This window comes from Rhea americana, unplaced genomic scaffold (assembly GCF_003343005.1).
Source record: "Rhea americana isolate MKP2758 unplaced genomic scaffold, rheAme1 scaffold_33, whole genome shotgun sequence".
NCBI classification, from domain to species: Eukaryota; Metazoa; Chordata; class Aves; order Rheiformes; family Rheidae; genus Rhea; species Rhea americana.
Genome location: NW_028186457.1, coordinates 4,595,161 through 4,621,050, shown reverse-complemented (window position 1 = coordinate 4,621,050; position 25,890 = coordinate 4,595,161). Strand labels below are relative to the sequence as shown.

Sequence of the window (25,890 nt, the reverse complement as noted above, 5' to 3'; positions counted from 1 at the left end):
GGGTTTGTCCCTGGCCCTATGCAGTGGAGAAGCTGAGAGAAGTGGGACACTTGCCCTATGGGACTACACCTGGGCAAGGTGRACAAGGGCTGATATAACAGATGGGGTTACAAAGGTCCTTCCCAAAGAATATCCAAAAGTGCCATTAGCAAGCGTGTGTATGATCCATCTCCCTATGCACAGCTAACCACAAACATGAGGGTCTGAGCAGTTTAGACGTGCCACCTAAACCTCAAAACTGAGGTTCCTTCTACATTACAAACAGCTCAGGTGCATTTTAATTTATTTACAATACGTGCATATCAACAAAACCACACAGAAATGTAATACAAGCTTTACAGACTTATTCAGCAGTTTACGAGCATGTTTGTCTTTGTTTGATCTTCTGTGTGTTTCTCTGTCTTTCTGATAAATTAGTAAACCTTGTGGCTTTTTGAACACTTTTTGCTGATGGGTAGTAAATTAAATGTCTTTTAAAATATTTATAGTTCAAAGTACTTTCCTGTAGCAACACACACTGTGGCTCWTTGGTGTAAAATACAAGGCAGTGAAAACCTATCATACATGAAGCTCAGTAAATGACTTCTAGAGACGCACAGTCACCGACACACACACACACGTTAACCGGACCGAGGCCCAAGTTTCACGGGCGTAACGCCCAGCAGAATCCAGCCTGCTTTCTTTTAYGGCCCTGAAAGACAAACTTATGATCACATAGCTATTTCCAACCTCGTAACCTCCCCACCTGCGTTACTGTGTCATTTTGTTACCAAAATTACGGGGCAGCCCGTCGGCCGCGTTCCAGGAGCGCCCGGCTGCCGCGGAGCGCGCTGCCGACCTCGTGCCGCGACGGCAGCGCCGCGGCGGCTGGCTTCTGTCGAGGCTGCTTATAAAGGCGCCCGAGAACGGAGTCGACCAATTTATTTCTACCGGGGAGGAGGGCGAAGTGAATCAGAGTCTCTGTTCCAGATTTAGTTTCAATTCATTTCTAATAATCTCCACCGCCTCATCTGGAAAAAATGAAACAGGATTAAAAAAAAATGATGTCATTAAGAAAACATCTGACTAATTTTTCTTCTGACGAAGACTTAATATAAGTGGTGGAGGGGGAGAGGGGATGTAAATTAAAAGCAGCCCCAATCTTCCCTGGGCCACAGAGCCAGCCTTAATACATAAGCCATGAAAGAAGTTTTCTTACATATACAATAAGTTCCCTCTTTCATCAGTACTCACAGCTTCTCCCAAAAGGGTTGTGAACTTCTTTGATGCAGCCTTGAAACTACGTATTACTAGGTTTACGAGCCTTTGGAGCCTATGCTGATCAAACTGCGAGGCTGACATCTAAAATGTGTATAACAATACGTGGAGTTTGCTGTTCATTTTCTCAATGCTAAATTGGGCAGAATTGCTGGAGTCCCTCAGAACAGGAAAACTCCACCCTGGCCAAAAAGGTAACACTGGGAAAAAGATCAAGAATTCAACCCAAACGCATGCAGCTGGAAATCTCAACATAAGGCTGGCTCTTCTGCATAAAGACCAAGTTGGAGACCAAGTTTCTGCTCCTGGCTCCTTGTAGCTTTACCTAAAGCCTCTCATTGCTGCAGTGTCTCCATCTGTAAATTAGAAGAGCAATATTCTCACTCAGGTCTGGCTCTTGTAAAGCCTTTTAGCCAGGAATCATCTCTATTGTATGTGTACAGCTCGAGCGAAGCACAATCCCCATCTCTGGTCCTGCAACTGGAATTAAAATGACTACTGGTGTATCTGAGGACCAACGTTCACACGGCACAGCAAGTCCCAAAATAGTATGACTTCTAGTAGCTGCCTACCAGGAAAAGCTCATTTGGCAGGAGGGACAGCATTCTCTGTTCCCAGCTCCCCGAAAGCTTGGCCTTTCCTCCCTCTCTCCACTGTCTTTGATGGCATTATTTTCTATCTAGCCCCAAAGTCCCAGAGTGTGTCACCACAAATGCAGCACAAGGCGGCTGTAGCTGCACAGGTCTCTTCCCAGGCAAAGGACGAGACAAAGTGAAAGCTATTAGCTGCCATTCGTTGGACGTGGTGACGGTAATCAGGGAGAGAGGAACCGCTACTGGAGGAAGGAGGCTCTGCCCAGGCTCCCAGCACACCGTGGGGGAAGCAGGGCTCTTGCCTCAAAGCCCCGCCGTGGGATACTCTCTGAGTTAGTGAGTTGAACTGGCTTGTGCAATGGTCCTAGTGGTGCCAGAGCTGGTGCAAAACAAGTGGTGAGACCAGGCGGTTATTGGGGAAACCAATTAATCCCTTTATAAAACCACAGACCAAGACCAAACCATGTCCTTTCATTAGAAATTATACGATGCTTTACTTGGAAGAGAGGTTGAAACGAGCTGGTCTCAGCCCTCATTACAATCCCTAATCTTTGGATTTCTTCCTCAGGCTCTGTGCCATACGCCGGGCCCTCTCTAACAAAAATACATCACCACCTTACCACCAAGCCTTGTGTCTCCAGATGAGCCCCCAAGCTCGGAGTCAGTTAACAAGTAAGAAAAGACAAATTTCAAGTCGAAACTTCTGGGCTTTCTGAGTGTGTCCTTGAAGTTCACCATCCACAGCCCCTCACTATCTGTAAAAGCATCTTTTGCTCTCTCCCCGGGCCCTGCAGGTGACACAGGAAAAATGCCCCAGTGCCTGGGGATGATCTCCTGCCTTTGCTGAAGTCAACACTGTGTAAATCTCGCTGACTTGAGCAGGATGAGGGATTATACCCGACCACATAGATTTCTGAAGAAACTGGGATTCTGGTTTTCAAATAGGCTAAGGGAATTGGGTGTCCAAACGCCATTAAATTTAATGGGAGCCAGGGGCCTGTTTTCCCTCAGGCACCAGCGAGAAGCCCAGATTCTATAATTAATGCTCAGAACTTATCCAGCAATTTGCATCTCCTACGAACCACATGAGCACTGATTCATCTCCTCCACCGACCCACCCTCCTCCTCCGGCCAGGAGGGGATCCTCTCTTTTTAACAGAGAGAGAAACTGAGGCCAAGAGACACCATTGACCACCGAGGACCTAAYGGTGATTCCCATGGCTGCCAGCAGCCTCCTCCTTGGTGCACAGCTCTCGCCGACCTGCCGGCACTGAAAGCTGTGCGGAGGCAGGGAGGAGAGGCAGCTCCACAACCAACGGAGGAGCAGCACCAGCAGCAAGGAGATCCGTCAGCATCTGACACGTGACACAGCCTGGGAGACACTGGGAAGGTTCTGGTGGYTTCCTAGAGGCTAGTCATTCCCTGCCCATCCAGGGGAAAGGAATCTGTGTTTTCTTACCCGTGGGGTCACCTCGAGGTGCAGAAAGGCAATAAGGCTCTGTTCCTCTGCTGAAATGCTGAGGTCACCTGGAGGCACACAGCCCCAGCCCAAGGAGATGTTAACGCTTTGAACTAGGTTCATGGCTGCTCTCCAATGCCCTTCCTGCTCCCGGAGCACAAAACCAGCGGCAGCTGCAGAAATCGGGGGCTGCAGAAATCGGGGTCAGCAAAGCCTTCTGCAGGCATGGGAGGCCCCCGCGAGCCACCCATCTGCCCTGGAGAGGGGTTGTGGGGTGCAGGGAGCTGCTGAGTTGCTCAGGTGACTTGTCCCTGTCCCGCTGTCCCCCAGCAATCACGACAGCAGCTGCCACATCTTGYGCAGCAGAGATGCGGCATCGCATCCCTGCTGCATGCGACCCCAGAGCCACTGGAAGTGGCACCCAGCAATTAACACAACTGTTAAAGAAGCTCTGAAATACTCTCCGTCGGTTAAATAAAACCCAGAAAAATGGGGAGAACAAACCAGCACTAATGTCCCATGACTAGTCTGAATGAATACTTATGTGCCAAATGCATTTATTCCACCGAAAACAAAGGGCTGAATACTTTTCCATATGCTTAATGGAATATGGACACTTGCAGGCAATTGTTTCGCTGTGCAATAATAAAACTGCATAGCTGCTAAACAGAAAAGGAAGCTGGAAACAGAACTTGCATGGTGAGGGGGATTACTCCCTGGCAGAGTTTTGTTACGGGGTTGTTTTTAACAGCAACAATCCCCTCGAAACCCCACATAAAAATCCTTGCTTTGTTTCCCCAAGATAAATAAAACCTCCTGGCCTGATTTTCACAAGTGCTGTGTACCCAGCACCCACCACGCAAAATCGGCAGGAGACGTGGAGGAGCCGTACAGTACCGTAAGATCTGCCAATGCCCCAAAAAGGGACCGCGCTTGCGACTGACACTGTATGTATGGGACATCAAAGCTTTATTCAGCATGAAACCAAAAAATGCCTTAGGACTCAGGCTAAACGGGTCAGTCCAAACAGCTCTTGCTAACCCCTCGAGTTCACCTCCATTTCTGACTTACAACAGGAAGGGCGAGGGGTTGTGACATCCCTGAGGTACCCCAGGACTAAATCCACCCAGGTCCTACAAACCAAGGTACCTTTCGGAGTTCAAATCAGGGCCATAACTACCAAACTCGCATGACATTTGATCGTCTAGGAAGCTTCCCTCCCTACCCCCGTTTTTCAGCTTAAAAAGGCAGGGGAGCTGCAAATGCCCRTGTGCTGGGAACGAGTGGCGTTAGTCATCTCGCAGCCGCATCTCACCCCCAGTGACTCCGTGGGGCCGTGGAGCAGTTGGGTAAGGAGGCGACGGGGAATCACTCGCACTTCACAATTCTCCTGGTACGGCAACAAGTTGATAATTACCCATTAAAGTGACCTGAAGCTTGAATATCGGGCTACCAACTCAGAGATGCCAGCTGACATGTCCTACTAGGAGGAGAACTGGATGGGGACCCGGGAGACGGCAGTGCTAATTCCCAGCTCTCCCCTGCTGGGCTGCTCTGCATGAGCCATTTTATCTCTTTTTGCCTGTATTTCCTCACCTCTGAAGCAGGGATAATATACTTTTCTTTCTTTCCCTATTTTTTTTTTCTTTTTACATTTTTTCCTGGCAGACCCACAAAGAACAATATAGAAGACCAGGGCTATCTTTAATAAATTAGCAATTAATKTTCTCACTTGTAAGAAACTGTTACAGAGATTGGGAAGCTCGACAAAAACTGCTACCGCTTCCCCGCAGAAATTTAACAGGTACATTTTTGAGCAGTTCCCATTTTCTCCTTTCCCCTCCAATACRGCTATAAGACACTGAAAGCATGAAAAATAACATTTTAACACTGAGGGCAAGTTCCCCTTAGAACAGTTTATAGAGGGAAGTGGTAAATTCAGCACTACTGCAAGACCTTATGGYAAAACTAGAGGTTTTTCTAAAAGATGGGCTCTAGGAGTACCACAAGTTTTGGAGTTTCAATAGTAGGGAAGAGTCATTTCTCCCACTGTAGGAATTAACATGTCGAATCCTATAGCCCGTGTCACAGATGTCAGAGCAGATTATCGTGGTAGCTCCTTTGGGCCTCAACAGATATAAATTTCTGAATACAAAAATCCTTATTTGTGGATTTGTGGTTAGGGCAGTGCTTTCAGAAGGAGTTAGGCAGACACTAAGAAAAATCCCACTACGCATCCATTGGCATTGGTTGTTGTCTAAATTCCTTTAAAAAATTAGCCTTTAAGTGTAATCTCGTACCACTGAACCAAAAGAAATTTTGTCACTGGCTACTGYAGTGACAAGAACAGGCCTCCAATTTGCTATTTCTGTATTTTCCATCTACATCATGGAAACAGTATAGTAATCACAGATAGGTACAATAACTTAGCATAAACTTTTTTAAATTCCTCAGAAAAGCGCATTTAAGAGTTAATGCAACTTTTAACATATTCAGGTGAACTTGATCCATTTGCTCTACATGAAAAAAAAACACATTTGGTTCAAAGAGAAAAAGTAAAGATTTTTGATTTCTTGTTTTAAAAGACTTGTTTTCGAACATATCTGACTTCAACTGAAGATTTAAAAAATATTTAAAACCAAAATATTTCATTTCGCTTGACACACAGTTATTATTTTCACCAGTGAAATCAATCTTACTTTGTTTTAGAACAACTTGAAACATTTTTTCCGCAAGGTTTTAGCCTAAGGTCCACCAGAAGTTAGCGATGTCCTTACGTTCACAGATTGTTAGCAGTCTTAGCAAAGGCAAGGGCATCATTTAGAAGAAACAAAATTGGGAATGTAAGAAATCTCATACAGGAACTGATCCTAGAAACTAGTCCTAGAAACTCTCTTAACTATGTATGGTTTCCTATTGTATTTACGCAGCATTTTGTACAATACAGGTCTAGTCTTGGCTGACACTTGTAGGTACAACTGCAACATAATAACAACAACAATAACAATAATTGCTTTTAAATGGAAGAAAAATGTGTATTTTTAATAAGTGAGGTTGCCCTCCATTACACAACACACACATAAGCAAGACATCAAAGGCAGAAATTAGAGTTGATACGGGACCCTCAAACCCAAATCAAATTAGTGTCTTGAGGAGAGTTCTTTGATTTAAGCTTAATAGTGGTGATTTTTTTTCTCGGGTTGTTTTATACTTAATCAGCCAAACAGCCCACTGTGCAGACATATGTTCCCCAAGCACATCAAAGCAAGTAAACATTCTGTTTCAGATCCTAATATCCCTTTTATCCAATTATCTTACTTACATGATCTTTTAATTTAAGTTCTGAGAGCCCACCTTTTCACACAAGCTTTCCTTTGGTGACAGAGGTAGAAGGATGACCAGCTCAGTTCTTGTGAGATGCCCACCAAAAAAYCACAATGAATAAATCAAAGCATGGTAGATGAGCCTGTAAGATAGTTTCTTGAGAGGTTAAGGATGAAAGCCTTCAGTGATGGAGCATATTTTAAGAAAGGACTTCAAGTAAGGTAGCTGAGGAGGAGCGAAGGAACAAGAGTGCRAGTGAAAAGGCATGAAAGAAAGCATGGATAAAAGTCAGAGAGCCAATAAAAGAAGTTCGGCAACAGACTGAAGAAACCATGCAAACCTGGCGGTGCGCGAACTTCAGGTTCAGCCATCAGAAGTGTGGACTTGATTCCAAGAGACACAAAACACAAAAGTTGTGGCATCAAAGCACCGCTGGCTCAGCAGGAAGAAGGCRGAGGGCTGGGCAGCAGCGCTGCGGACGCGCGGGGACCAGACAAGCGGACGTCTTGGCAGCAGGGGGAAACGAGGTGGCGGCATGGACCAGATCTGAGTAGGAAGGTGAGGCCAAGGGAGATCTGCATGGATTTTGGGCTAGTTAGGATACGTGGGAAACAGGCGTTAGAAAGATGCGAATAGGACGCAGCCGTTTATCTGCATCCCACTGATCCAATGCTGATTTCCCTTGGGACACATGGTGAGGATATTAGCACTTTTGAGTGAATATTTTGCTCGTAGCTGTGAAGGCACTGGGAGCGGGGAAACAAATGGGAAGTGTATGCGGGTGGGGAGGAAATACAAATTTTCCATTCCTGCCTAGTGTCTTGCCATGCTATTTTTGGGGGTGGGCTTTTCTTCCCTGGGAAGAAAGAACATCTGAGTGCTACAGAGAGGATTAACATCTAAAAGAACTATTCATACAGCATTTTTGGAAACTCCTTTGCCATGTTACACCAGCACTAACCTGTTGTGGAGATAGTGGGTCAGTAGCAGTAACACTGCAGCAGTAGAGCTCAGGGAAGAATCGAGCAAACCATAGAAAATGCTTATTCATTCATTACCTTTTAAATCTGCCTTGGCTCTGTACCCATCATATCCCAGAAAAGCAGAAAAGGACTATTCCTCTTCATCATGACTGTAATACAATCAACTGGCTGCAGCATTACTCCAACCAATGTTAACTAACAGAGTCTATGTCTGACATCTATAATTTCATGTTAACAAATTAGGTGGACTCCAGCATTTCCTGGTACCTTGAATGCCCAAGAAGCTCATAACTTTTCTTTATATGCAAAATGTCAGGGAAAGGGCAAACAATGTTATGCCAGAAGACCACAGCCGAATCACTTGGTTGGAATATGCTGTAAATCATATGTGAATGGAAAACGAATCTCTGTTCCAGGACAGAGACTTGCAGCATTAATGTTGCTGCTAATACCTTTCCTCTGCCATTGGGAATGTCCTCTTCCCATAATCCAAAGTCCTTAAATCCTGTAACTAAGACACCAAGGAACGAAAATCTACATTCAGCTAATTACAAAAGCCTGAAAAGTCTTAGTTGTCTTTTTTAATGTACAAGGGGACAACCACTGGAGTTCAGGGTTTGGAAAGATGCTGTGCTTGCTCKCAGCAGCCTGAAGCAGTTGTAACTAACTGCAAGTAACCAGAAAGCCATTCATTTTACCATACATTTTAAAGAAAAATACAAAGAAATGAAAACCGGTATAGCACGGATCTCTATGAGGCCTTTCCAGCCACAGCAGTCACAGGAGGCCGCTACGTAGAAGTAACTGTGACAGCCACACAGAAACACATCACACACATACACATACRCCCCCATCCATGACACAGGTCCACAACCAGGCAGCATCTTTCAGCCAAGACCTGTCTTTTTATAAGAAAGCCTCATTCTGCCATGTCAGAGATCCACCACTGCAGACCCATTATTCATACAAATAAATGCCAGTGATACTAGAAAAAACACATTGATCCTTGGGGTTGGCTTTTTCAAAGGCTTTCCCAAGCTGCTGGAGGTAGAAGAAGAGCAGCAAACAAGTACCACTGAGACGGCAATGTCAGACAAAGTACCCCAAATATGCAGGCAGCGTGGTGCATGCGTGCCCGCCTCGAGTACATCAAAGCACGAAGAGCTGGGAGACATACGTTCCTACAGTCGTGAAACACTTTGGTTGGAGCTCCCTGGGTTTTTCTGCAGGAATTAATTTTACTGGYATTTGACACATTTTAAAAAGCAGCAGCACACGCTGTAACCTCCAAAGGGAAGTATTTCTGAACAATATATAATAAATACATTGATTTCTAATAATAAACCATCTGCCCTAAATCTTCCTGCTGACAGGTTTAGTCGGACCAAAGGCCCTTTTCACATCTACTTCATGACAGTTCCCATCACTACATAAAGACTTTGAAGTGCCCTAACGTGCAGTAAAACGTGAGATAACCTACCAAACTGTCAATATTTCTTCTCTTCTAAAAAGAAATGCTAATGGCACTCAAAGAGCTCAAGATGTAATGTAAGATGTGATTCAGCAGGCTGCCTGATCTAACCGTCCTTCCCTGTGCTACAAGCATGCTGAACAGCTAGCAATGATATGAAGAACAGAAGTGGGTAAAAGCTTTTCACAAATAATATGACTGCAGAGAGARAAAAAAAGACTTTTTATTTCAAATGAGCTTTTCTCTTGGAAATGTTTTGAGTTTTCTCTGTAAAATATCTTTGTTCTATCTTTGTTCTTCCATTTTAATTTCTTCTTTTTTAACCCATTGTTTTTACTTTTATCTAATCATTAGAAAGAAAACAAGCTAGGWAGAAAAATAGATGCTTTTAAAATCTGCAAAACATTCAGCTGGGAGTTAACTTTTCACAGGGAAAAGCTGAACACAAATAATTCTGAGAAAGCAAAGAAAAGCAAACAGAAAGAGCATCCCTTTCTCTCCAGTCCCCTGTAATAAACAACGGGCATTTCCCTACCAGCTCTAGCTCACAGTGTAAAACTGAGGGAGCTTCTCTCAGGTGGGACAAACTAAAAGCAGTCACAGAAGTCCTAAGCTAAAAACCCAGCACTGCTTGCTGTGCCGTACAGCTGCGACAGAGTCAGGCTGGCACTCCGCGTGTCAGCCGGTGGACACAAGGGACGAGGAGTTTTATCTCGGTTGTCCATGCACTGATGTAAAAAGCCTTGGCTCCAAAATCTTTTTGTTCCCGGTTTGTGTTATTCTCTATAGCTGTTCTCAGATTTTCCCTATTTTCCTGTATTGCTAGAAAACATCACGTATTTGTTAAGTAAGGGATAGGGAATGGCTGTTCCCCACCTATTTGCTGCTGAATTTGTGCRCTAGTGCTTTTCAACCTGGGATTTGCAAAACCGCTAGGAATCAAAAAAAAATCCTATAGGTACTGCGAAAAATAACAAAACCCCTCTAAGCCTCGTGTCATTCAGCGCCAATTCGCTCTCCCCTGTTGGCCACCCCTGCTGGAAACTTTTTAGGGAGTCCACGAAGCCTAGCAGCTTGAAACCCCCTCACTGACCCTGCGCCTCCCCGAACCAATAAAATTACGCAGGAGGCACTCTCCGGATAACCGCCTACCCCCACCCCGGGCCATCCAGCACCCGCCGAAGGCCGACCGTGATTTCGGTACCGTCCTCACGCTGACGCACGGGTGCCCCTGCCTCCCGCCGTCGGCAGCGCTGCGCGCCCACGGCCGAGCCTTCTCCCGCTGCCAGCGGCTCGCCGCCGCGCACGGGGAGACCTGCGGGCCTCATCTTTCACTCCCTTATCTCATGCAGCTATTCCTTATGCAGACACATTTCTGTATACAAATCCCATTATACTTGACCCCCGGTTCACCCTGTTTCCATTACAACGCTGTAGACTCAACCAGACTTGCTCCAGTGCCAACTCTGTGCTGTCATTCCCTGCGCACAGCGGTAATAAAGAAATCACTGTTTTAAGCTGACAAAGAACAGATTTCTTACTAAGTAAACACTGATGTTTTGGTAGGGAAATTAAGTTATAAAATTGTGTCTACAAAGGGAGACCATACAGATGGAGTTTGTTAAGAGACAGCAATACAGTCAACAGTGGTTAATTCAATTGCCTGCTACTTATCAGATTTTTTTTTTGAAGGCTTATCCAGCTTTTGTAAATGCAAATGCAGAAAAACATTTCAAAGAACTGTCGCTGTCTTAGCRGGGAGCGATACGTACACACAGCTTTTTGAGGCTGAAGCGACAGCCCACGTGTTTCTGCTGTGGTCGCGATGGGGTTCAGTGGGTCTGGCTGTGTCCCGCGTGGTGGCCAAGCACAACGTGGTCTGCTCCCCGGGGCGGCCCTGCCTCTCTGCCCTCCCGAGATCGCCTCTTTGCAGCTGCGTCCAGGCCTCCCTTCCTCCAGCGACAGCTCTCACCTGCCTTTCTGCCCTGCATGATGTTCCACATCCATTTTTAACAGTCCCAAATCTTCCTTCAGTTCAGTCAATCTTCTGAAAAATAGGACATTAAAACTTAGGAAATTCAATATGTCCAGTCCTCTGTAGAGCCTTAAATGACCTCATCTCCAACTTGCAATTTTTTCTAATTCCTAAAAGGCTGGTTGGGAGSCTGTGGAAAGAGCACCAGGTTGGCTCCAAGTCCCTGAAGCTGTATCTCTCCCACCAYGGCAGCAACAGAGGCATGGTCACGCCTTCCCCCCCAAATTTCCAGGCAATCTCAACTCGACYTGTGGGGCTACCTGCAAGCCAATGGGTTTTCACAGCATCAATACTTGCCTATCAGGTACCAGAGGGTCATTTTGCAAAGGCCACCAAATCGCCTCCACATGTCAACAGCCCTGGTGCTTGCTCACATGGCCCCAGGTCATGCAGGAGCACAAGGTTTCTTAGCACGCTGGCACAACCTTAAAAATCATCTGTCTTAGGTTTCACCAAAACCCAAATTATGGTCCAATTATGGTATCTAAGTTAAGAGAAGGACAAGCTTTCAGAGGCATCCTAATCAGCCCCCATGCTATGCAGAGCCAGTGAAGCAGTGGCATTGCTTTCCCCGATGAGAGCCAAAATCCATCTCAGATGATACTATAGCTAGTATGACTATAACCTCACCGAAGGCAAGTACGTTTTGAGGACAGTTGAAAATAACTGGAGAGCTTTTAAAAATGCAGCTTACATTTTGGCTGGAAGCACAGAGAAGATGATTTACTTTTTGCATAGGATAAAGTTCACTATGGGATTCAGTGGGTAGCATGATGTAAAGTCTAAGGCTAGCCARAAGTTATTAACATTGTGTGCCCTTTAAATGATGCACTTAGGCMGTGCAAGAGATGTGCTTAGGTTGGAACTATGTAAATACACTGATGTAAATACACTGATTTTATTAATATAAGGCAGAAATGACTTTCTTAAAAAGAGATATTGCAGGGTAATTGACTTGCCCAGTATAGTTTCTATTTAAGGAGAAGTGATATTAAACATACTCAAATTTTAATGAAAATATTTGCAATGGCTTTAATAATTCAGCACAAACAATTTCACTTAAACATTTCTCTCCAGTTTTGGAAAGGCAAACACAGGGCCATTGAACTGTGGTCTGGGAAGCAGAAAACAGAACTGCTCAGGCACAGTGGATTATTTTACCTATTTAGACAGCACAATGATAAGCAAACCAACCTCCAAAAATCAAAGCTATACTGAAACCCCAGCAATGAGGTTTTCCATGTGGTAGTAGCTTTTGAAAATCCCATTAGGCATCTCTTTGCACCTTCAGCTATCTTTTGCAACCTAAGTTGCTTTTAGAGGGGTGTGTGCTCCTAGATGAAATCAATGTGGATGCAGGTTGCTGAATGGGAGTTTGATGTCTAAGTACCTATGACTAAGTTTACTTGGTATACAGGACTTAAGGTCCCGCACTTTGTATGTTTTTCTTTAATTGTATCTGCTGCTTAATTGCTAAGATAAGCAAAGGATATAGCAGGTAAAAATAAAGTAGGTTTTAAAATGTTTTATGGCTTAAATAATCTATAGTGTTATTAGTAACGAAGGAAATTCAACTGTCCAGAACTGAACTTCTAATATTAACAATTCCCTTTATGTGTGTCATATTACGTATCAAGTTTTAAAGTTGTTTGTAACACAATGGCAAAATAATCACTCTTGCTCAGCACTGTAGTACACACTTGGTACTCATGAATACTATAAGGATTAATACAGCCATCCAAGTCTGCTGTAAAAGAGCTTTTAGTCAATATAAAAATGTACAAGGCAGCACAGGCCATGTACTAAGCTCTGCTGGGCAGCAGCAGAAGAGTTGTAAGGATTTATGGGTAGGAAACAAACTTTAGTTACACAAGACCCTCTCGAAAATTCACATTCTGCTGTTTGATCAAGCAGGCCAGAAGTTTGATGAGCCAAAAACGAACAAATGCAGCCCATGCTATTGTACCCATAGGCTTTTACTGGCATATTTTTCAAGTTGTGAAATTCCCAATAATGCAGGATTCCCTGGCTGCACCATCTCTTTCTTTTAACTTCAGCCTTCAAGAATGGCTTCTAAAAGTCTCCAGCTTCATTTTAACCTCTAGTCCCAGTTTGCTGAGAAGATTTGCTCACGAACTCTAGAGGCTATCTCTGACTCATGGCTCTTTCATTTGAAACTTAAGTGTGATCGCAGAGTGTGCAGACCCTGATGCACTGTAGGCAAAGACATTATGTTTCAATGTGGTTTTCACGCACTRAGTATGGTAAAGGATGGAGGAGATTAGATTGAGACCTTGCACTGGTAAGGAAGGCAGGCTGAAAATACAGAAACACAGGTATATACAAATCCTTCCTGAACTGGAAGTTCATAGATTACAGCAATTACAGCAATTTTGTTGGTGGATGTGTGAACCACAAATTGCTCTGCCTAGGAGAAAAGCYACCAGTGAACACAGCATAGGTAGGGTTGGAGTTGGTTTGTGAAAGGCAGAGCAATGAAACCGATCACAGCAACCAAAATCTGGATAAAAGCCAGTCTAGCAACGCAGTCAAAAACCAAGTGAAGGGATAGGAAACCACTGAACTCAGTACAAGTCTTTTGGAAAGAAGTGTGATTTGTCCTTCAGCACAAGGCACCACTAGGAATTTTCTATCCCTCAGTTTGTGCCATTTAYTCACTGGGTCACCTTGGAAAAAGTCACTCACCCAAAGTGCTGCACTAGTTTGACATAGCTGAAGCAATGCAATGTCTATGCRCAAGCTAACTCCAAGTCCCTGCTGAACCTCCATCCTTATCAGAAACTGTCRCACATTTCACCAGAAATGCAAACTCTGCTCAGCAGAGAATGGGCATGGAAAAACCTGGTTGATGAGAGCCTGAAGTTCATCAGCACATCAGGAACTGAAGGGAGAGAAGGTACAGCTTACAGAGCTCCAACCTTCTTTACATTTGGCAGGAATAAGCTCTTAAGAAAAACAAACAAGCAACTCTTTGAAGTTTCTTAATCTTGCAGTAACACTCATTTCACTGATGGGATTCAAATCAGACACGATAGAGGGAACTCTGGAGTCATATCAGTTTTAGATCTCACATGCCAAGAGAGGTCAARATCTAGCTAAGACTCGAACAGATAACTTGCAAAGAAAATCCCAGGACAGTCGAGAAAGTGGTGTTAGTGGAAGAGTTTCTTTCCCTCCGACTCACTAAGCAATGCCACATGATGGTCTTGTAAGGGTACAGAGAGGCTGCCATTCTCATCTCTTAGAGTCCAAACGTCCAGAGTCTTTCTCCTCATTACAGTCCCCCCATGGGACTCCTTTAAGAAGAGATGGGTTGTAAATACTCTAACTTGGCTCCATTCCATTTTAGTGTATTACATTCTGGACATCTCATTTCTGTCCACTCTTGGGAAGYGGTTAGAGCATTCCTGACCTAATCTGAAATAAGATTCAGTTCTGTGTGCTTACGCTGTTTTTATTCCGAAGATGTTGGAAATTTAGATGGAGACTGGAAGTCTTCTGCTTTTGCAAATCAATAAAGAAGTTTGGGATSTGACAATGCTGAATTTGCTATGATTATCTCTGTGCCTATAGACTTCTACTGGGAATAATCTACAGACAGGTAACAATGATATTTAAGCACTCARATGTACTGGATAAAGTTTTGCAGATGCTTCTCTTTTCATCAGTTCTTGGCATTACTTCTTACACAAAAACAGTTGTGCTGGAGGACTAGGAAGAAAAGCAAAAAGCTAGAAATAACTTGTATATGACTTTTCCCCTGGGAACTGATGGGAATATTCTCCTGACTAACCTACCGAAAATAGTTATTCACCCTGACATGGTTCCTACCATATATTAACTCTCACACTGTATCCCAACTCCCTCAACACACCACCACAAAATGGGAGCCTCGTGATCATGGTAAGATGGCAGCAGAAGACCTCACTTCAATTCCCTCCATTGAAGACAGGTTTGTGTCCAAAGGGAAGCACCGATGGCTACTTCAGGGTCTTTTCAAACAAGTAAGAACAACGGAAGACGATCAGTTACTTGAAGCAGCACCTTAAATACTATTAATTGCTTGACAACTCACCGGTCCCGGGAAGCAAACATCAGAGTATTTTGTCCACATGGTACAGTCGTTGCTAGACTCCTCCTAGGCCCGAGGTTGGCCAGTTTGACACCAGCTGTGGGATCTCCATGATGAACCTGGACTCACAGCAATGATACAGAGAAGGAACCATGTAGCTGTACTCCTTCATTAGCACTTGACTTCTACTTTGCCAAAATTATCAAAAGGAACAGCACTGAAATGCAACCCCTCTTGAGAATACCAGCAAATAATCCACTAGGCCATGAGGTCTGAAGTCAACTACAAAGTCTATGTCATTGAAAAAATCTCTAATATTAATTATTTTAAACAGCTAGACTATACAAGTGGGAATTAGTGAAAAGTTCTATTTTATGGCATCATCAGAAGAATCTCTCTTTAGGGCAGTATGTGAACATACATTGAAGTTTCTCTTGTTGAAATCAAGAGACTTAAGCAATTTCTAATTAAGCATAYACTTAGGTGTTTTCCTGAACAGGGAGTGCTTAAATACAGCTCTGCAATACAGATCACTTTCCACATAACCCTCTGCCTCATCAGCTCATCATTTCTTTTCAAATCTCTTCTATAAACATCTCTTCTCCTTCTTTGCTGAACCCTGCCACACTGATCTTCCTCTCATTTACTGATCTGATGACTGAATTCTTTAATTCCTTCACTACTATCTTTCTACACAGTTTCTTGTCATTTATAATACACAGTCTTCTCTTGTTGCAAAATACTGTACTGTACTTGAGTTGGGATGAAAGACAGCTTATGAAATTAAGTGTTTTATCTCAGAATTCAGATAAATAGTCTCAAACAAGAATATGCATGTAAGAACGTTGCTGTAAGCTTGAAACTTTCCTATATTTAACGTATTAACCACACTCTAGTAGTCCTTCCTCTACTAGTGGCAATTTGAGATGTGTGGCTAGTCTGTGGGATCCTAAGAGGCCTTCAGATGAACTAGGTAACTAGTCATRCAGCTGATCTGCAAATTAAAAGTCATGTAAGCAGCTCCCAAATTTTAAGCTAGAAAAGTGTCTTATGAAGAAGCAAGAAGAGGAAGACAATGAATTCTTCCAAATACTTCTCCAGCATACTTTTATAGGCTCAAAAGGAAAACATTTCAAAAGCCTTTAAAGGAATTAGGAACAAACATYTATTTTTCAGAGACTGAAACCGACATCTCAACGTGACTGCATTTCAGYGATACATATAGCCCCAACGTATTTTTTCAGGCATGCCGAAGAGCACACAGGCACTGTGCTAAGTGACCTAGGTATGCCTGTGCATGCTAGGGTGTATGAGATCCTACATAAACTGAGGTAGAAGCACTTCTCCTTTACAAGGTCTTGAGTCATCCCTGAGAAGCAGAGGCACTGCTGCATTTTCAAGAAGGGCAGAAAGGCTCACAATCCCTGGTTTCACTCTTCTCTATTAAGATCAATTACATCAAAAAAACAACTCCATACAGTGGCTTGGTCAGTAAAGGGAGTTTGGGGTATGTGCTACAGGACGTGGTAGACAACATTAGATCCCAAACATGTGTAAGACATCTCATTCTTGTGTTTCTTAACTCCAATCAAGCCATCTCCTTCATCTGCAGATGCTTAACTCTTTTACTGTGGCTGGCCTTTGGGTTCYGTATTTCACTGAAAGTTAGGGGAGCTAGACATCAACTGGGATTTGGCATGCTGGAGAAATCCACTGYGTCTTTACATTCTCAGCACTGAACAAGACAGCCCTAAGGGTCAATGTCATTTTGAAAGTGGGACTTAGGATGTTAAATCGTATAGGCACTTTTTAAAATTTGACCCTCGAGCAATGCTCTAAACATTAGCTCTGTTAGTTGTCTATTTAATATCAACAGTGAAACATAAAAGAACAGACACAAAAAAGCCTCCAAGGCAGAAAATTGTGTAAAATCACAAATTCTCCAAATGGTCTGGCACATAGAAGAAAAACATACATACATGGCTTACTGTCAAATTCAGGGATCTAGAAAGCCCACTTAAACGAGTGTGTTCCCGCAGGAGCRTTCTGCAAATCTGAGATTTGTCAGAGCAGCAGCACCCAGCTCTGCCCTTTGATTTGTGTGGATACAGTGTTAGCTGTAGGCAGGGTATCCAGATCTACAGTTCTGCCAAATAGGGTCCTTTTATTTTACTTTTTTTATTATGATTATTTTCCTTTCACCCCAGCCATCTGGGTGGTCTGAGAATCAGATCTGAAATACCTAGAATCCCTCGAACCACATGTTCTAATCCCAGCAGAGTTGACTCAGTCCTTCATCCTTCCAGGGTAAATTGACTTCTCTGCACTTTATTGCGTGGGGGAACTTTTGGATGGGATTTTAAAATTTCCGCTCTGCATGGACATTAAAAATCCAGCGTTTTTCTTCCAGTATCACAGGCCAGCATTCCTGCTATTRGTTTTTATCTCTCAACACCTCATGCTACTTGATTCCCATGGCCACTGGTAGCTGGAAATTCAGAATAAATGGCACCTGAAAAGTAATGTGCCACAATCTTAATTTCACAAGCCCAGTGCTTTGAACAGGTTTTGTCCATTTATCTCCACACACACTGGAAGGATTTCAGAGAAACACAATGAAAATGAGGAGGCTGAACAGATTGATTTTTGAGGAAATGTTGCAGGCTGCAGCCTGGCCAATTCATTAGTGAGAGGAGGAAGGATATGACAACATTCAACAACTATCTGGAGGGGTGCGTTACATGAAGAGGTGTGTTAGGGGCAAAAGGGTGAAATTCAAGGAAGAAAAAGAGGGTGGATTATGAAAGTGAACAGCAGGGAGAGTTCTTTACACTGCAAAAGGATTTGCTGTGGGACGGAGCAAAAATTTAGCAAGGAGATGCAGGGCTGGAGAGGGGGAACCTGCACACCCCCAGGCTGTAGAGGACAAGGTGCTGCACAGGGGCGGTAATGGGACAAAATGCCGCAACAGGTCTTCACCATCTCTTGTCTTCAGGACTATAAGCTTGCAAGAGGTGAAACTCCACGAGAGAGGTTTATTTACAATTAAGAGAAAGAGAAGGCCAGGAGGGGCTGTGCTCCACATTTAGCTTCGAGAAAACTTAGGAAACAAACAATTCATAACAGCAGAGTTAAAAAGGCAGGAGATTGCCCCTGAACAATCGTCAATTTTCACAGGATGCTGAAAGCAGTGGAAAATGGGCTATACCATGGAGAAAACTTCTGAAAGACTTGCCCTCTCTGTTTAGAAAGCAGTGGGAGAATAGAGTTCAAATAAATTTTTCCTAAAGCACAAGCTTAACAGCGGATAAGGTAGAAGCATGAAGTCACTTTTAATCTACAATAAAGTGAGGTAAGCAAAGGGATTATCACTTAAGACTTGCTGACATGAAGCTCTGAGAATGACATTTAAAAGCAGCGGTGGATTACAGAGTGACATCATATTAAACGAACACATGCCAGAGGTTTATACSAAAGACCTCAGAGATCAGACTTTTGTTCTCAATACTAAAAACACCTAGCCATTTTTACACTTCTTGTGACGATTAGGCTGARTTAGAGCTGCAGTTTTTCATTCAGTAAGTTGTGGTGTCACAACAAGAGCAACTCAATGGTCTAAATCTTCACTGGGTGAGTGCTAATGGGCATAACTCCATCCGAGCTCATCAAGACCCGCCTGCTCCAGCACAGAGGATGCCCACATACAGCAACAGAAGATCCAACCCCWGTGCTTCTAAACACGATCTACAGGACCTTTTAGCTTACTGCTTCATTTGAACTTGAAACTATGCACCTAAAAGTCCCTCTGGACTTCAGGCTTGAGTTYTTCCAAGTATTCTGAGGGCTACAGACACATACACAGAAACTCTCTCCTCAATTTAAGAAACAGCATGGATGTACTAATAACTTTATAGTCAGAATGCTTGAGTGTGTTTAATAAGATTCAGAAGAGAGAAGGTTCTCCCCCTCCCCCCCCCGAACAGTTTATTCAGATTGAAAAAAAGCTACAGAAACACTYGAGCCACGATGAGTGTTTTGGATTCTGTTTGCCCCAGTGTCAGAAGACAGGATCTGCCCGTTCCTCCTGCTGAGGTCAGGCGATAGTAAGCATAGACCTTCACAGTATCCGCACAGATAGGCAGCACTGCCTACTTCTTTCCTGATGCCTGAAAACATGCCACAAACCCTTCTGGGGAGTCGAATGAGCCACAGACCAATTGCTAGCCCTGACTTTTCTTAGCTCTCAAAGACATTAGGTGGGCAAATATTATTCTAATGACATTTTAGAGATGGGGAGACTAAAGCACAGTTAGAGTTAAAGGAATTTCTCTGGCTTCCAAAACAGGACAGCAGCAGCCCAATAGTTCACCTGTGGTCTTCTGAAGATGGATAACGTGACCATGCAGAATTACTTCTGGTTGTTTTACAGTGAGAGTGGTATTGATAGTTCCCCAAATCACCTCCTGTAAGTTACCAAAGAGCCACCTAAAAGCAACACACTCTGGCTAATTACAGACTAGGGAGAGGTTTGAACCAGCCTTCGGGTGGGGACCAGATTCTACAAACCATCGCAAACTCACACATTCTTATTTTCTTAAATAAATAAAGAAGCATGTGGGAAAGAGGGGGACAGAATAAATTGGATGTGGGAGCCCCCAAACCTGTTTCCCAAATAAGACATGTGTCTATTTGGTAAAAGTCGTAAAACTTTGCAAAACACATAAGAAGGCCTCTCTGAGCAGCTGTTTGCTTTGACTCCGGAGGGACCTCGCTCTATCTCCAAAGCAGCACAGTACCATCAATTACAACCTGCCAAAYATTTTCTACTCTGGTAGCAAAGTAAATATGAAAACACACACATTTTTACTGGCGTGTACGTTCTGCGGCTCAGCCGAGTGGCATCCTTGCTGCAGAAACCAATGTCACCTGAGTTCCTCTCCTRAATTGCCCGGTAGAATCAAAGCTGCAATTCCATGAAAGCAGTGTCCTACAGAGGTTCACTGAAGGTCCTTCACACACATCCTACAATGCACAAAGGAGGCTCAAGGAGGCTGGTAAGGTGCCCCTCAGGGCTGAGGCTGCAGAGGAGCCTGGCTGTGAGGCAGCCTGCCAAAAACGTGGAGCACCTGAAGGCAGAGTCTTGCGGAAACCAGGCACAGCAAGCTGGAGCATGGGCTGTGCCTCGGGACCTTCAGGAAGTGTRTATGTCAAACTCCAACTCCTCTCTAACAAGTGTGTATGAAGTGAGATTTTCAAAAGACTTCAATCTAGCAAAACCATTTTTTTTTGAAGTAAGATCAGCAAAAAGCACATCTGTGACAGTAGCAAATTCCAACCCTASAGCAAGAAACACTAGAATTTCTCAAGGCACAGTTGTGTGATGATGATGATTATTTTTTGTATGGCTAAACAACATATTTTCCCTTACCCCCAGTTGGCCTCTGCTGGCTGAATCTCAAAAAAACAAAACAAAGGAAAAAGAAAACTTGCCTGACACAGATATTCAACATGGAAAACCTTGGGTTCAACATTAAATCTGGCAAATCTGTAAACCCTTGAAATACAGYCTTTTTATGATGAAAAGCACCAACAGCCACCTAGTTCACCTATGAATTACTCTGTCGAGGCAGCTCGGGACTGTTGGAGCTGACCCTGAAAAGGTGTTCCGCAATTTTTAACACAATGAAAAGAAAACAAACTTCAATAAGGAGGGGTACTAGGATCAGATAAAGGAAAAAAAAAGTATAGACTGACTATCAGGAAAATCTGCAATATACTAAGATCTCAGGGAAACGGAGGAAGATCCATAATTAAACCAGATAAAAGCCCCACCAAAGGGAAATTAAGGGCAACTCCACATTAAGATGGAGATAGAGTCTTCTCCACCTTTATGTCTTTTGGGACAATTCACCAAAGTCATGGAATTTCACACTTGTGGCCCCTCACACTCACGCTGAATTTGTCTTTGTGATTCCATGAGCTCAGTTTTTATTATTATTACTTTCTTGTGTGTGGACAGCAGAGCAACAACAATATTTTTCTAATAAATAATGTCAGAACTGCATCCTGAAACAGCACCACGATGTCAGTACAAAAAATAAAGCTGCTTTTGTTTGTTACACCGTGTAATGCCTGATGGGTTTTAACCACAGTTTTAGGAGCTACTGTTAAAAAGCTTCTTGCTGAGTCAAGCCTAGGCATGCTGTTTACAAGGGTTAGCCCTGAAGGCTTTTGCATTGGCAGGGACTTTTGAGCTGAGCTAAGGACTTTCTCACTGTTTTTGTTGTGTTTTTTTTTTTTTTTTTTTTTTTTTTTTTTTTTTTTTTTTTTTTTTTTTTTTTTTTTTTCAGAGTAACTAAGCACATCTAGAAGTGGGGAGTGGAAGGGAGTTATCAGTAATCACCTGCCATTTCTGCCAGGAACATTACTCTGCAGTTAAGGACTTGCTTTTGCAAAGCTGACACTAAGAGTCCCCTCGGTTTGAAGCAAAGGGAGTTGTTGCCAGAGACTGGGCCCCAGAGGAGTAAACTTTTTTGTGAAGCAGCTCACTAAAATGTGAAATATCCCCTTTGTTACAAAAGGGGCCTGTTCTAACACATGAAGTGAATTTGTTTGGTTCAGCTTTGAAGCTGCAGAAACATCCTGGCTGACRACTTTCACCCAGGAAACACTGATCTATGTTCTCTCTACAGCCAACACTGCAGAGTGAAATTCTAACAAATCAATAAAAACTGTATATAGGAAAAAAAATATAACACCTACCATTACTCATCCACAGAGTCTGGGCCATCTTGTGCTGCAAAAGACACAGGGATCGCAGAGAAAAACAGTACTTGGCTGTGTAATTTAATACATTATTGCAAGGTACACCAAACGGGTCGGAATCTGCAAATTTATTTCTGTCATTTCCTAGCTTTTGAGTGCTATATTGTGCAACTTCAACATTAAATGAATGTTGTTTGGAGGAAGAGATGCCTCATACAATTTATATTTACCGATACAATTTCCTTCATTCTGTTTTACCTCTACAGTCCTGAACAAGATTTCATCCTGTACTCAGTTTCACTGCATCCTGCACTACACATTTTCATGGGGCTCCAATCCACCCTCTCTCACCTTTCTCCATATGACCGTGAACCCACACCCATTAGAACCCAGTCTGATGTTTTAAATCCATAATATTCCTATTGGTTTGCAATGCAGAGAACTCAAAGTATCATCTGAATAAGATGTTTTATTTTTTCCAAACTATCCAAGCAAGCATCATGATTCCACCAAAGCCTCTGTAGTTGTTCTTCATGGTGTCATCACTTCCAAAAATAAGACTGCTGTATCACCAAATGAGCAAAAATAACAGACAGTTTATAGAAAAGTGAGATGTCTTATGACTGGAGAAACACTATTTTACCCTGAAAAAATCATCAGAAGGGCATTTCAAGGGGCTACCAAAATAATCTGCTATGTGACTGGACTTATATAGTAAAGACTCAGTAATCTGGAAGAAGACTCGAGCCCTAAAAACTATTTGTCATGCTTCTTAACAAGGAAATGACTGAGAGATTAATATAGACCAGAGCAAGCAGAAATCCAGCAGGATTTTCAGGCCCCTCTTTTGGCACACGGGTCCTCTATTATTTGAGTTTTCCATACTCCCACCCATATTCTCCAAAAAACAAAACAAAACAAAAGAATTCCAGAGACAGTCCTGATCAACAGAACCTTGCAGATGAGTCCCTACAGGGAGGATRAAATAGCTTATGCTCTCATTAGGCCAAATGCAAGCAGTGATGAAGGGGAATGCACAGCCATATCACACCGCGCAATCAGGAAACAAACCTTTGACATAATGCAGCAGGCAGATGATAAGACCCCATAGCTGACAACAAATGAGACTACACTTAATTTGCTGTGCAATGTTCATGTAATTAGATAAATTTGGTTCCAGCAAGACAGCAGACAGCTAGAATACGGTCTTGATGAATTGGGGGCTCTCTGTCAAGCACTGATCACATTAATCATAAAGCCAAAACTCAGTGACTCAATTTTTTTCCCAAATATTTACCACGTTCTTCTAGAGTGAAAATGTGCACGTGCTTTTTGAGTTTTTACTTTAAACAGAAGAATGGACTTCTGCACTGCCAGGATAGAGTACAAAATTCTAGAGTCTCGACTGTGTTTGCAGAGTCCACCCAGCCCTGGAGAAGCCATGCAACAGCTAAGCATGCTGTAGTCCAGCTCTGCCACCATACTCTGAATGATTTTACATCAGATATCCTCCACCAGAGAGGAAAGTCAGCACTATGTTGTGGTCTCCAGAGCAAAGACTGGAGGAGAGAATGGGAAGATAAAAGTGAAGCAGAATGAAAAGTAGAAGAGGAAAGGGAGGGTGATAAGGCTGAGATGTTTGCAAATAAAATAGAAAGAGGGAAAAAAGTCAAGAGAAGCTCTACAACTAATGAAGACTTTCCCAGTGTGATTGTGCTGCACCCTAGGGCATTTGAAAAAGAGAGAGAGAGAGAAGTTGTATTCCCTTGACTCTAAAATGCAGGCTCTTCTCAAATGAAAGAAGAAAACCGTCTTTTAATTCAAAAAAATGAGAGCAGGATAAGGCTCAGGACACAGCATAACACACAAACACTCACACATTCACAAAAGTGGATCTGTTTTTTCAGTCTGGGCTATGTTCTCAAAATGCAGTACTTTTGCRCAGCTTCAGAAACACCACTGAAGCCTCTGCACAAAGACTACAGCCAAGAGGCAGTCTGCTCCATCCGCCATCCACCGCGGCACAATGCCCGAGCAATACGGCTGAGCTTACCAACAGTTCCAAAGAAAACAACCTTTCCTCTTCTAAGACTAATGACCAAGCTTTGTCTCTAATACCTTGGAAGTTTTTTTTGTGAGAGGTGCTGCTGAGAAGGTGAAGGATCCTGAAGAAGGGTGATCGTATTTACTAACAAACTTAAATCCACCCCAAGCCCTAAGTATGGCAGCTCTTGATCTACAGTCAGACAAGTGTAGCCATTGCTGGGACAGTAGATTATTAGCACTTTATTGACTACTTGGACATCCTCAAAATAACCCCCCCCCCCAGCAGCTCTAGGCTGCTTTTTGGAGACGACCTTGCTCCATGACTCTACAGGACAGATGCAGTGCACCTGATCCTCACTAGAAGGAGTGAAGGAGAGCAGGGTCGCTGTGTGATTTCCGAAGGACGAGCAAGGGGAAAAGACAGACTTAATCATGCAGCAGCCCGGGGCTCTCCAGATTTTAGGAGTAAAAAAATGACCTGGTTTGAACAACCAATCATCTCCAATCCTCTTTTCTAATCAGTGTTGAATATTCTCCCCATTAGACGTTAACATGTGCTGTACTAGCTATAGCCACGTTTTATTAACAGTTTCCCCAGACTATTTTGGATTAATCTGTGTTTCCTTTTTCTACAGTTTTGCAACTATTTGAAGGCAAGGTCAAGATCATTTTACACAGCCCCCTCACAAATATCAGCTTCTCTTATTACCAACCTGTTCTTTCTTTGGCACAGATGGAACTACTCTGCCCCTTTAAACAACCAGTCAAACCAACTACCAGCCAAAAAGAGAGTGACTTGTCTTCTGGTAGGATACAGGGGAATGCCCTATAATTTCTTTCCTGCAGCATTTGGAAACAGAATAAAGCCTTTCTAGCTGTGTGACACTACAGATCTCTTGACTTCTGCCATCTGCAGCACTCAGCTCCCAGGGGCTGTTCCTCCTGCTCATACCTCCCCAGAAAACACACAGCTCTACAAACAGCTCCTTAAAGGCCACGTGAACCCTGGCCAAGGCAGGATGGTCAGACTGGAGCAGGACTCTGATGTCTTGCTTTCCAGAGCATTTTGGAAACAAAGGAAGCACATCGAGAGTTTTCTAAATGATGAGCCCTAGTTCTCTTTTGCTTGCTCTTCCTGCAAAGTTTTGCCAGCTCTTTCGGATTTCTCTCCACTAAGCATCCTGGGACCTGCCGCTCTGCTGATGGCTGAACCCTGTGTGAGCACTGTGGGTAAAGGGATTTCAGAGCTGCCGTGGGACCACCAACCTCAGCATGCTCCTCCTCACCCTCCATGGGACTGCGAAACTAGGATGGCACATTTTGGGGAAAGGATAAACTTTCCTGGCTGCACAGTCTATCACTACAGTCTCCTGCTTAGAGCTCCTTGCTCCTTTTTTCCTGCACTGATTGAAGTTAACATGCGATGAACCTAAATCTCTTTATGAACATAGCAACTAAACCATTTAGGAACAGAAAGGTCAGTAACCATGTGCACTCACTAGGGTAATCACACTCTCTCCTCATCTTCATTGGTAACAGCACTTTGAAAAGAGACAAGTACACGAAGGAGAAAAACGCGTCCTCCAGACACTGAGACACAACAGGTTGTACAGCACCCACTGCCTGTGGCAGCCTGGTTTAAAAGTCAAGCAAACAGCCCTTTACAGTGACTGGGTGGGTGCACAGCCACAGTGGCATGCTTGATGCATGCAAAGCTCCTCAGGCAGGTGACTGGTGGCATGGTATGGCCCTTCAGCATGCTGGGTCTGGGCAGCATAGCCCTAAAAACAGGCACCTACCGCTATGTCAGCCCTGGAGGTGCAGCCCACGGCTAGTGTGGGGTCACCTTGGTTGAAAGCACACG

General features: G+C 43.5%; 1 protein-coding gene across 1 annotated transcript in view; it reads right to left on the bottom strand.

Moving 5' to 3' along the window:
- The window catches only part of GLI2 (GLI family zinc finger 2), a 149,970-nt gene that overhangs the window by 46,090 nt on the left and 77,990 nt on the right, over positions 1 to 25,890 (bottom strand). The window lies entirely within an intron of this gene.